A 12,242-nucleotide genomic window follows, 5' to 3' on the forward strand; every position below is an offset into this window, starting at 1 on the left:
TGTGAATTGGAATTTGTTTTCCTTGGGGTTGTGTCAACTGTAACCTTGTCATCAGGTAGGCTAAGCATTTAGCACCTGCTGGGTTGCTTTGGGTAACCCTTTTTTGAGAAGCAGGCTGCATGAGACATGGCTCACTATCAGACAGGCTACACTACTAAAAACAATTTTTCATTAGACATGCCATGCAGAAAGCCCTTTAGGCTAGAGGTTGTTGCTCATCTTACTAACAATCAGGATGACTCAAAAGGCAAAAAGTTCTCTCTAAGACACAGGGAAACAAATCATCTCCTTAGATTGATTATGAATCAACTTTCCAATTCATATTCTGGTCATGTCACTTTGCACTGTATTAGGTTGTTCCTAAAGTAATGGCCGTGTTTTGAAATGCAATTTTATCATAGTATTTTGATTATATTTTAGGTGAATTTCGACATACTTAATAACTGATGTATACTCTTTAATGATTTTCTACTTATTTCAGACAGAAAACATTCTTGAAGCACAGGCGCCCTTAATTATGAATACGACAAAAAAGGGCCTTTGCTAACTTTTCTTGCAGGAGTTCAAGCTAACACACAATGCCTCCCAAACTACTGCCAATATCAACAGAGCACGAAGAGAGGGGTCCACAAGTGATCACACAGTACAAAGGCTCTCATCACTACTTCGCACAGTACGAAGTGGTGATGAGAGACTTGAAGATGAAGAAGGTTAAGGACAGTCATGCAATCTTGACAATGAACAATTGAAAGCAAATGTTGAACAAAACCCAGGTCAAAATGCCAGAGAAATGTCTCAGGCACTTGGTGTCGGTATTGCAACAGTCTCATGCAATCTGCAGAAGATTGGTAAGATGAAAAAGCCCAATAAATGGGTATTGCATGAGCTCAATAAAAGTCAAAAAGTTTGGTGTTTTGAAGTGTGGTCAATGCTCTTTCTGCAAAACACCAATGATCCTTTTCTTGACTGAATAGTCACTTGTGACAAAAAGTGGATCTTATATGATAACCATAAATGATCAGGTCAACGGTTTAATCGTGATGAGCCCCTCAAACATTTCCCAAAGCCAAAGTTGCATCAGCAAAAGATTATGGTAACTATCTGGTGGTCTGCAATTGGTGTTGTCCATTACAGCTTTCTGGAATCCAATCAGAGCATTACAGCAGAGGTTTACTGCAGTCAAATCGCTGAAATGCACGTTCACTTGCAAAATATGAGACCTGCATTGGTGAATCGGTGTGGCCCAATTCTGCTCCATGATAATGCAAAGCCACATGTTGCAAGAATGATGCCGCAGAAACTCACAGACTTGTGATATGAGACTTTACCATATCTTCCATATTCTCCTGATTTTTCACCCACTGACTACCATTTTTTTAAAGCATTTAAACAAATTTTTAATTGATAAAACTTTCAGGTCCAAACCAGAGATGGAATCAGCTTTCAAAGATTTCTTACCATCAAAGCCAATAAGTTTTTATCAATGAGGCATAATCTCATTGATTGATGGTAGAGATGCATAGATGTTCACGGCTCATACTGCAACTAATCAAAACATTTCTACTGTTAATTTTTCCAGAATAAAAGTACGTTTCTGAAATCGGTCATTATCTTTGGAACAACCAAATAGATATAGTTTAGCAAGTTCTAAAGAATAGAGTACATAATACTCATTAGTTTGAATCAAGAATTAATCACAAAACATTTTCTGAAACATCATTACTTAATGTCCATTTTCTATACTGTTGGATGGTTTGACAAGATTCACTGAACTGCAAAACTGCAAAGAGCTTCAATGTCAGTTTTGGAATGATTTCTACAGCTGGACATTCTTAACACAAACCACTTTACAGCATGTACTGAGTGCTTCTTCTATGCCACCACCACTAGAGAGGTTGCCAAGCAAATTGCAAGAGAGAAAAGAACAAGAAAAAAAAAAGAAAAAAAAAGAGAGAAAAATAATAAAATAGAAAAAGGTCAAAATAATACAAAACAAACTCTGTGACTTAATGACACCTCTCACCTAAAGTAATAGGAATGTAAGTTTAAAAAATACAAACAGGAAAAAAAATATGGGAAACTTTAGGAATTTGATAACACAAGAGAAGGGATATTAATTAAAACTTATAGGATATGCTTTTAATATTACATTGCTCCATTAACAAAATATATTGTCTATTCATAAAACCCAGCTTGAGTAACAAGATTTCAAAGAAGAAATATGACTAAACTTTGTAGTAGCTAATTGTATGAAATTCTCAAAAAATGCTTTAGCTTCAATTACTCTATATATAGATTATGAAAGACTGCATTGAAAGAGATTTCAATAAAACTTTGAAGGCAAGTAAAAAAAGAATGAATGAATAAAGACCAGGCCAAAGAGAGCAAAACTGATAGTCACCACGGTGAATAAAGAAAGGACAGTCAGCCCTGTTCCTTAACCTAGATTTACAAAAAAAAAAAAAAGAATCTTATGCGCAAATATGTTTTTTAAACATACGATAAAAAGAAATGAGCTGGTATTTTAAATATTTCATATGGAATTAAGAATGCTTCAATGATTAGAGAAAACCCATGTGAAGATATGCACATGACTACCTAAGAATAAAGATAGGATGTTAAAGGGGGAAAACATAGTACTTATTGAACCTACGCATGGTGAATGCTCAAGCAAACAAACCAACAGAGTTCCAGTTGTTTATTGATTTTTGGTTCCATAACATCCTTGTAAATTTATGCCCACATTATCTCAGACATCCCGTGTCTCATTCTTATCCTGACATCAGTAATTTGAAGAATAAATAAAATAGATAAATAAAACAAGAATAAATAAAATAAACAGTACATGTTGTAGTGAAACAGTGGAATCTGAAGTAATTAGTGGTGTTTCATATTGGAAAATTGTAGATGAATATCCCAGGACAACTGCAGAAAAAGAAAAGCTTTATAATTTCCTGTTTCTGATGTTAACATTGGCACTACATTTCGTAATTAAAAACAAAAAAACTATTGTTAATCAATTCATTAAGCTAGAAGTATTTAAAGAAAAATACATTTCTATGTAGCAAATCATCATCACCATCATCATCATCATTTAGCATCTGTTTTCCATACTGGAATGGGTTGAAATGGTTTGACTGCAACCAGTAAGCTGGAGAGCTGCACCAGGTTCCAATCTGATTTGGTCTGGTTTCTACGATCGGATGCCCTTCCTAATGCCAACCACTCCAAGAGTGCAGTGGGTGCTTTTTACATGTCACCAGCACACACACACCCACACACACACACGATGGTATGCTTCTTCCACCTTAAACTTTCCCTGAGCATCAACAGACAATCTATAAAATGCTATGAAATAAAAACAAAAGAAATCAACCCTTTGTCTTGTCTTATGTATCACATGTGATACCCAAGATGTATTTCCCTGACATTCGTACATCATATTCCCAATTTTTTTCTATCATCGGAGTAACTTGGGATTTATGAAAGGAAACTTAGACCATATGAAACAAGAGTTAACTAAAAACCTGAAAACAACCATGGATATAAGGACAAACTCATTAGACAAGCAAAGGTTTAAAGTTAGACTGGATTTCAAGCTAGAACGCAAGTTTCTGTCCACTTATTATTCTTCTCTTTCTCTTCACACATTCACATTTAATGCATAAAAATGCATTTTTTTTTTGTTTGTAACTTTCTGCCAAGATAAAATGCTGGCAGTTTTTATTTTGTAAACATTTTGTTTTTAATATTAGTTTTAAAACTTAAGCAATTTATTAAATTGGAGAAGGTTGTCAAAAATTTGTATTTGGCAGGGGGAAGAAAATAAACTTTTTCAATTTTCTTTGACTATAGCCATATATTAAAAAAAGAGAGAAGACTGCCAAAAATGATGTTTTTAAATTAAAGCAATTTATTAAAATGTATAAAAAAAACTGTGGGTCATTGACCTCAAGAAAAATCTGGAGCTGGTCAATTTATAAGTTGGAAGTATCTTTTTAATATGATGCTTAGAGGTATTTCCTGCTTCTATACGTTCTGAGTTCGAGTTCTGCCGGTCTCAACTATGCCTTTCATCCTTTCGGGCTCGATAAAATAATAATAATAATAATGAAATTATTGTATACAGTGCTCAGGTGCACCACAACAGTGATCATATATATCTTAAAATTTTTTATTTGTGACACTGCTCCAGTGTGACCGTAGCTGCATGGCTGAAACAAGTAAAAGAGTATTAGTCCAAAAATGTTTAGTGTTAGCTTTCTCTACTTCAATTCTCTTGATAAGTGTAAGCATTGTCATATAGGCTATCAAAATTATTGTTCTATTGAAAGATTGGCGCTAATTCCTTCACCCAAGAAATTTGGCTGTTTTGGTAAATCCAATTCACTTTGGCTGTGGCCTGTTCACAGCCCAATTTCAAAAGACAAGAAGCACCTTTGATGTCTATGCTTAACAATGCCAAGCCATGGTCTTCCAAAATATTCCAAAAAGCTCACATAGCACCGTTTCCTTTTCAGTGTATCCACAGATCCCACAGGTTCATCATATGCACTGCACATAATTCCCAAGTGCTTAATAAAGTAAATTCTGGATTGAAATGTTAACCTGCTAACCTCAAATGCTGAATTTGAGCCAGACACATTGGCTAAAGGGAAAATAGCAACAACTCACTACAGTTACCATTGGAATGCACTTTATTCCACTGATTATTACAGCTGTTTCAAAATCTACTGTAAGTGAATCAGAACAAATATTTCTTTCTTTAAGGTAGTTAAAAAAGGTATCATAGGTGAATTCTGCATTGCAGAAAAATAGGGACAAACTTTTACTTTCAGAAACAACAACATGAAGAGTATAATACTTATTTCTTTATTGCCCACAAGGGGTTAAACATAGAGGGGACAAACAAGGACAGAGAAAGGGGTTAAGTTGATTACATCGACCCCAGTGCATAATTGGTAGTACTTGATTTATCAACCCCGAAAGGTTGAAAGGCAAAGTCGACCTCGGTGGAATTTGAACTCAGAACGTAACGGCAGACGAAATACCGCTAAGCATTTCGCCAGGTGTGCTAACGTTTCTGCCAGCTCGCCGCCTTACAGTATAATACTGCATTCTAAAAGGCGGCGAGCTGGCAGAATGGTTAGCACACTGGGCAAAATGCTTAACAGTATTTCGTCTGTCTTTACGTTCTGAGTTCAAATTCCGCTGAGGTCGACTTTGCCTTTCATTCTTTCGGGGTCGATAAATTAAGTACCAGTTGCGTACTGGAGTCGATCTAATCGACTGCCCCCACCACCAAATTTCGGATTTTGTGCCTAGAGTAGAAAAGAATACTGCATTCTAATGTGTGCAAGAAAATGCTTCATCACAAACACTTCGTTGCTAAAACTTTAACAATTATAATTATTGAATAAGCATAAATATCCGAACTTTCTAACAAAACTTCGTCAATTCTTATGACTAGCACTAAATCATTTCTGTCAGTTTTGTTGCTTTTCATTCATCAAAATACTGTATGATAACGAGTCTTTGTGCAGGTATACAACTGTTAATTACAGGTGTTGCTTCAGCTGAATGCACTGAGAAATGCTTTATGTTTTAAATTGCTTCTGAAGTAGAGATACGATTTGGATTTGACAAACGTAAATAGTTAACTACCATTATCTTTTACTCATTTCAGTCAATGCTGGGGCAATCAATTCTAGTACTTATTTATATAGGTCACTTTTGCTGAACAACTGTTACAAGGATGTAAACAAACCAACACTAGTTGTCAAGTAGTGGAGTGGAGAAACAAACACACACACACACACACACACAGAGTATGTTCCACACAGTCTCCACCAACCAAATTCACTCATTGGTTGGTGTGGGGTTATAGAGGACACTTGCCCAAGGTGCCACACAGTGGGACTGACCCTGAAACGACATGATTGCAGTGCAAGCTTCTTACCTACTCATCCACGCCTATGAGAAATCTTTTAAATAACATCACAACAATTCCACAATCCCCACTTTGCTGTCAGAACATTTTTCACATCTTCAATAAACACCATTTTTCCTCATTTTTTTTTCTCAACAACATCAACAACTTGTACTTTAAACAAAAGCCCCGTTGTCCTTGTTACTACTTACAAATTCCATTTAAACGAAGTGGGAAGGAACTGAATAACAATATTTAACAATGTTCTACATTCTAAACTAAAGTAAACTTCACAATTCTGAAATAACAAAACAGTGGAATTGTGTTTTATGCAACGAGGAAGAAGAAGGGGTCTTATGTTTCAAACACTTGGTCTTTCTTTAGCTTTCATCTTTTTACTTGTTTCATTCATAATACTGTGGCCAAGCTGGGGCACCACCTTGTAGGTTTAGTATTCATTTTCTGAGCCTGGTGCTTATTCTATTGCCCTCTTTTGCCAAACAGGGAATTAAACAACCTGTCCCTGGTTGTCAAGAGGTGATGGGGGATAAACACAAAGCACACGCAATGGGCTTCCACACAGTTTCTGCCTACCAACTTCACACACACGGTATTGGTCAGCCCAGGATTATAATAGAAGAGTGTATGACACCTTGGATCGCACAATGAAAATCCTCTCACACATACAACTACTGCCAACACCCATTAACCCTTTCGTTATCAACCCGGCCGAAACCGACTCTGGCTCTGTAGTACAAATGCCTTGTTTTCATAAGTTTTGAATTAAAATCTTCCACCAAACCTTAGTCACAGTTTATGTTCCTAACACTAGCTTCAATGATAACTAAGTTATTTTACTAAATTCTTTGTTATATTTAAAATTAATGGAAAGAAACACAGAGCATCTCAAAATAAATACGGTAACGGAAGGGTTAAGCCAGTCAAAGTCATGAATTTCATTTGACAAAAAAAAAGTAGGAAATCATTTTAATGGTTCCGACACACCAGGCAGCAGAATTCTGACTTAGGAAAGATTGATTTTTTTTTTTATTATTATTTTCAATGTAGATAATGTTGCAAATAACTGGAGTAACACTGAAACATTTTTGAAATGCTCATAGCTGTAAAAATTAATAATAAAGTCAAAGTAGAGCACCATATTGTTTTGAAATCCTTGTAGTATAAATCAACTTCAATTTAACCACTTCAGACTGCAGAAATTGTCAAGATGAAAATGTTTCCAAACTGTGGCCATGCTGGAGCACCACTTGACAGATGCGAATAATTATTAGAAATCCAAACTGTTTTTGTCATCATCACCACTTGACATCCGCTTACATGGAATTTGTTGGGGAAAATTTTCTATGGATGGAAGCTCTTGTTGCCAACTCTCACCTGCTTCCAAGCAAGTGGATATTTCCCCAGCCAAACATATTTTCCATGGAAGACTGAGAATGATCAGCACTGCTCGTATGACAGTGATGCTCATTTACAACCATCACATAAAAGAAAGGTAGACACAAATACATTCACCCATTCACACACATGCACGATGGGCTTCTTTCAGTTTCTGTTTAGCAGATCCACGCACAAAGCATTGGCTGACCCGGGGCTATAGCAGAAGCCAACTGCACAAGGTGCTGCACAGTGCAACTGAGTCCAAGACCACACAACTGGGAAGCAAGTTTTTTAACCACACAACCACACCTGTGCCTACACACACACACACACACACACACACACACACATGGAATCTTATTTAAAATTTTTACTTTTGTAAAACTTTTGCTCGCCAATGTTTATTTAAGCAACATATTTAACTGTTTTACCATGCGCTTAGCTGTTTGGTTAGGTAAGTCAGATAGCTGTTTTATAGTCGTTGCTAAGGTGTTTAGTTAAGCAAATTTTAAACATTTGCTTGGATTGTAGGAACATGTTTTTAAGGTGACCTCCTAATATCAATACTTCATCACAAAGCAGCAAAGAACATTATCAAAACAATTATGTACATATGATTAAAGGTAAGGAGCAACAGAATCACTAGCTCTAAGCCTAAACGATTTCAAGAATTCAGAAGTTCAGAATTAAATAATTCCTATACCAAATAAAAGAAATGAAGACCAAAAAGATTATGAAAGCAGATGGAAAAAACAAATCATAAATATTTTTCTTGTCCTGTAATCTAACAAAAACATTAAATTTCTAAATCTTAAGGTATTAAGTCGACTCTTATAGCCAGCTGATATATTCTTCAGAATGATCTCTGACCTTATGTAATAGCATTTATCTGCTTTGGATGTTAAGAATTTCATAAACTGGAAGCAGTACTTTCTAAGGAGCTTTCTGTTTCCTTTACAAATCACTTAAGTTCCTTCCTCTTGCTGATCCCGATTATGCATTTCTGACCCTTTAACTTTCCGGTTAAAAGTATTCGTCTTAATGAATGAAATTATTTTAATAGATGGAGATGTGGATTTAGGGTTAGAAGTTTGCTTCCCAACTAAATAGTTTCAAGTTTAGTCCCACTGTGTGGTAGAAACCCAACATGTGTGTGTTACTGTCCCCTTGACACTATGTGACAGCTGTAAACAAGGGTCAGTGTCATGCAAGTCCTGTCCTTCATTTCAGATCTTCTGTGAAAACATGTCTGGCTACAGGAAAATATTAACTTACTTGGAAACAAGTATGGGTTGGTGCCAGAAAGGGCATCTGGTTATTGAAAATTTGCCATGCAAGCAAGGAAAAGTAACACGATGATGATGATGAAGATGATAAGAAGTTCATTTCCTAATAAAGAATGCAATTCATAAATTGTCACTTAAACATGAAAAATAAAGTTCAAGAGAAAATTTTTCAAAGAACATTGGAATTCAGCCAACAGTACGACAGAGAAATAGTCGATAATTTTTTTCATTTTTTTGTTCATAGCACTGAAAGCATATTCAAAATTAAAAGGCATAAATTATGTTTCAATAAAAATTACTTTACACCAAGAAATGTAAACTAAAAAAACCAGTTACATCGAAACACTTTTTTTCATCTAAAGCCAAAAGTACCTCCCTTCATCTGACTTGAGCAATCGTGTTTAAAAGGCCTGAATCTAATTTCCTTATCTACAGTCTCAACAACACAGTTTGAAATTTTCTTTCGTTTTAGTAGTCAGCTGTGAAGGCGAGTGGCCTAGTCATTATAAGGTGCTGCATTCATGATCATAAGATCGTAGTTTCGATTCCCAGTCCGGGCAGTGCATTATGTTCTTCAGTAAAATGCTTCATTTAACATTTCTCCACTTCACTCAGCTGAAAATGTGTTTCAGCAACAGATGGGGAGTTGATCCCGTGATGAAACATCATCCTGTCCAGTGGTACCTGTTGTAATCTTGTAATCTCAATCACTTATATGTCATGTAAGCCAGGCTAAGTTCCATCCTTATTTAGTGCTTGGACTTAAGATATACCAAAGAAATTAGTAAACGGTAAACTATGATGGAATGATAAATATACACTTATGTTTTTAAACAGTATTTATACAGATTACAACCAGATTCATGCAACATTCAACACTATGAATTTCTAATCAGAATTGATAAAACAAGACACTGTTTATAATGAAGCTCTTCAATATTGAAATCATTTGAAATCTGGAGAGCAAAAAAAAAAAAAAAAAAAAAAAAAGAGGGGGGTATATTCATTGAAATAAGCTTGTTGTTTGATTTTGATACAACAAATAAAATCAATAGCCACTAACTAACAGCAGCCAGAATTTTGAAGTCGTTACTAGTTGTACCTCGGTGAAAGGATGGGGGATAAAAGAGTAGAGGATGAGTAAAAGTGAAAGACTGTTGGCATTAATCATCTCGGAATGAGACAATTTGGTGCAGCTCTTTGGACACACATGATTTGGCACAGCTGACTGGAAATTCAGCCGGTTTTGGCAACAGAACCAACCGCAGTCACACACATATATATGCGCGTATGTGTGATCAGAAGCTTGTAGAGAAAAACTGACAGAGAGAGAGAGAGAGACAGAGATATTACAAGATATATTAATTGAACACAACTGATTTAAACACATTCCGTCTGATGCAGATAAAGAGAAATACACTCGAGAGAGAGGGGGGGGAAGAGAATGAGAGAGAAACATTAAAGCACCTGATGTCAAATAAGTTGGTGTCGAATCAGAGATGACAAAACAGCTGTTCCAAAACATCTTCTACTCGAAAAATTAATCACATCCTGTTCGTACACAGAGATACGTGACTCAAATCTCAATGAGACCTATGCAACACATCAGCTTTCTTTTACTTGCTTTTCTTTTCTTTTTTTTTTTGTTTAGGTCATTTGACTGCAGCCATGCTGGAGCACCACCTTTAGTCGAACAAATCGACCCCCAGGACCTATTCTTTGTAAGCCTAGTACTTATTCTATAGGTCTCTTTTGCCAAACCACTAACTTATGGGGGCATAAACACACCAGCATCAGTTGTCAAGCGATGGTGGGGGAACAAACACACACACATATATATACGACAGGTTTATTTCAGTTTCCGTCTACCAAATCTGCTCACAAGGCTTTGGTCGGACCGAGGCTATAGTAGAAGACACTCACCCAAGGTGCCATGCAATGGGATTGAACCCGAAACCATGTGGTTGATAAGCAAACTACTTACCACACAGCCACCCCTGCACCTGTTTATGATCAGTTAATTAACGAAGTCAGTTTTGGCAAGGGACGCTGAAACCTTGCATGGGTAACACATTGTGGGAGATCAAACCCAGTGACAGGCTAATGTCCTACCCATCCAAGGAGAAAAATATTTCTTATGAACCTAAAACTTATAGACTTGGAACGAAAGCTAATTCTATGAATTGCTCTGCTTATCATAAATGTATCTTCTATGTTTTACTTGTTGCAGTCTTTGGACTGTGGCCATGCTGGAGCACCACTTTGAAAAGTTTAGTCAAACAAATGGAACCCAGTTCTTATTTTTAAGCCTGGTGCTTATTCTGTTTCCCTTTTTTGCTGAACTACTAAGTTATGGGGAGATAAAGAAACCCACACTGGTGGTTAGGTGGTAGTAAGGGACAAAGACACACACACGCACACATAGATATACACATGATAGGTTTTCTCTTTCTCACACATACACACACACACACAGTTTTTGTCTATCAAATCCACTCACAAGGCTTTGGTCAGCCCAGGACAATAGTGAAAACACTTGCCCAAGATGTCATGCAGTGGAACTGAACCAAAAGACCATACGGTTGGTAAAACAAACTTCTTACCACACAGCCACGCTGGAGCCTATAAAACTATGATCTCATGAGACAGATTACATATGAAGATATTTTTTTCATGACTTCAGCCGAATTTTTGATAAAGCTATGCCATGTATTTTAATTATAAATTAAATTTGAAGAAAAATTACAAAAAACAAAAAAGGACAAGAAATAATATGTCAAATACTTTCTAAATATAAAATCTAACCCCCACCAAGAATATAAACCTGAACACTGCTCCCCTGTAACATGTAAATTATTTTATCAGATAAACTGCAAAAATAGTTTCATATGAAATGCCTCCAATAAATATCTCTGAATGTGTATGTGTTCTCGCTGAGTAAGGAAATATTCTTGTACTATGAACTGAGATGTGCCATGAGAGCCTAAGACAAAGAATTTGATGAGTGCCTCAAATGCTGGCCTCACAACATCCAATGTAGAATATTGCAAAAATTTTGCACTTTAACTTAGTGATTATTTTAACAGTTCTTCAGTAAGTACAGCGAAAGCTATGTTTTTGCCTATGTGGTTCTGACTGAAATCAAAATGTGTCTGCAGTTGTCTCCTGTGCTTGCTGCCAGAATTAAAATAATATGAAACACTGACTAAAATTGTTTATTCCTCAACTGCATATTTATTTTAAATTAGTTTTTTAATGAGTCACACATTAAATATGCTAACACTAACATACTGAAATGCTGATGTTTCAGCATGTGATGGGCCATTACAAATCAGCATCAACAGATGCACAGGGACGGCTGTGTGATTAAGAAGCTCATTTTCAAACCATGTGGTTCCAGGTTCAGTCCTACTGTCTGGCAACTTCGGTCAAGTGTCTTCTACTTAACTTTTTCAGTATCAATGGGTACCTTATAAATGTGCTAATATGATCATTAATTATCATCATCATCATCGTTTAACGTCTGCTTTCCATGCTGGCATGGGTTGGACAGTTTGACTGGGGACTGGTACAGGGGCTAACCAGGCGGTACTGGCATCAAAAAAACAATATTAAATTTATTTAAATAA

At 36.1% G+C, this 12,242-nt stretch overlaps 1 protein-coding gene across 4 annotated transcripts in view; it reads right to left on the reverse strand.

Annotated features, from left to right (window-relative positions):
* The window catches only part of LOC115217521 (BTB/POZ domain-containing protein 7-like), a 94,193-nt gene that overhangs the window by 53,599 nt on the left and 28,352 nt on the right, over window positions 1–12,242 (reverse strand). Inside the window, exon 2 of one of the 4 annotated variants that reach the window (XM_036507320.1) lies at window positions 9,433–9,569. The exons of the other annotated variants lie outside the window; for them this stretch is intronic. The gene's annotated coding sequence lies outside the window, so the exon portion shown is untranslated. The remainder of the gene's footprint in view (window positions 1–9,432; window positions 9,570–12,242) is intronic. 4 annotated transcript variants of the gene reach the window in all.

The sequence above is a fragment of the Octopus sinensis genome, linkage group LG11 (assembly GCF_006345805.1).
Source record: "Octopus sinensis linkage group LG11, ASM634580v1, whole genome shotgun sequence".
In the NCBI taxonomy this organism is placed as follows: domain Eukaryota; kingdom Metazoa; phylum Mollusca; class Cephalopoda; order Octopoda; family Octopodidae; genus Octopus; species Octopus sinensis.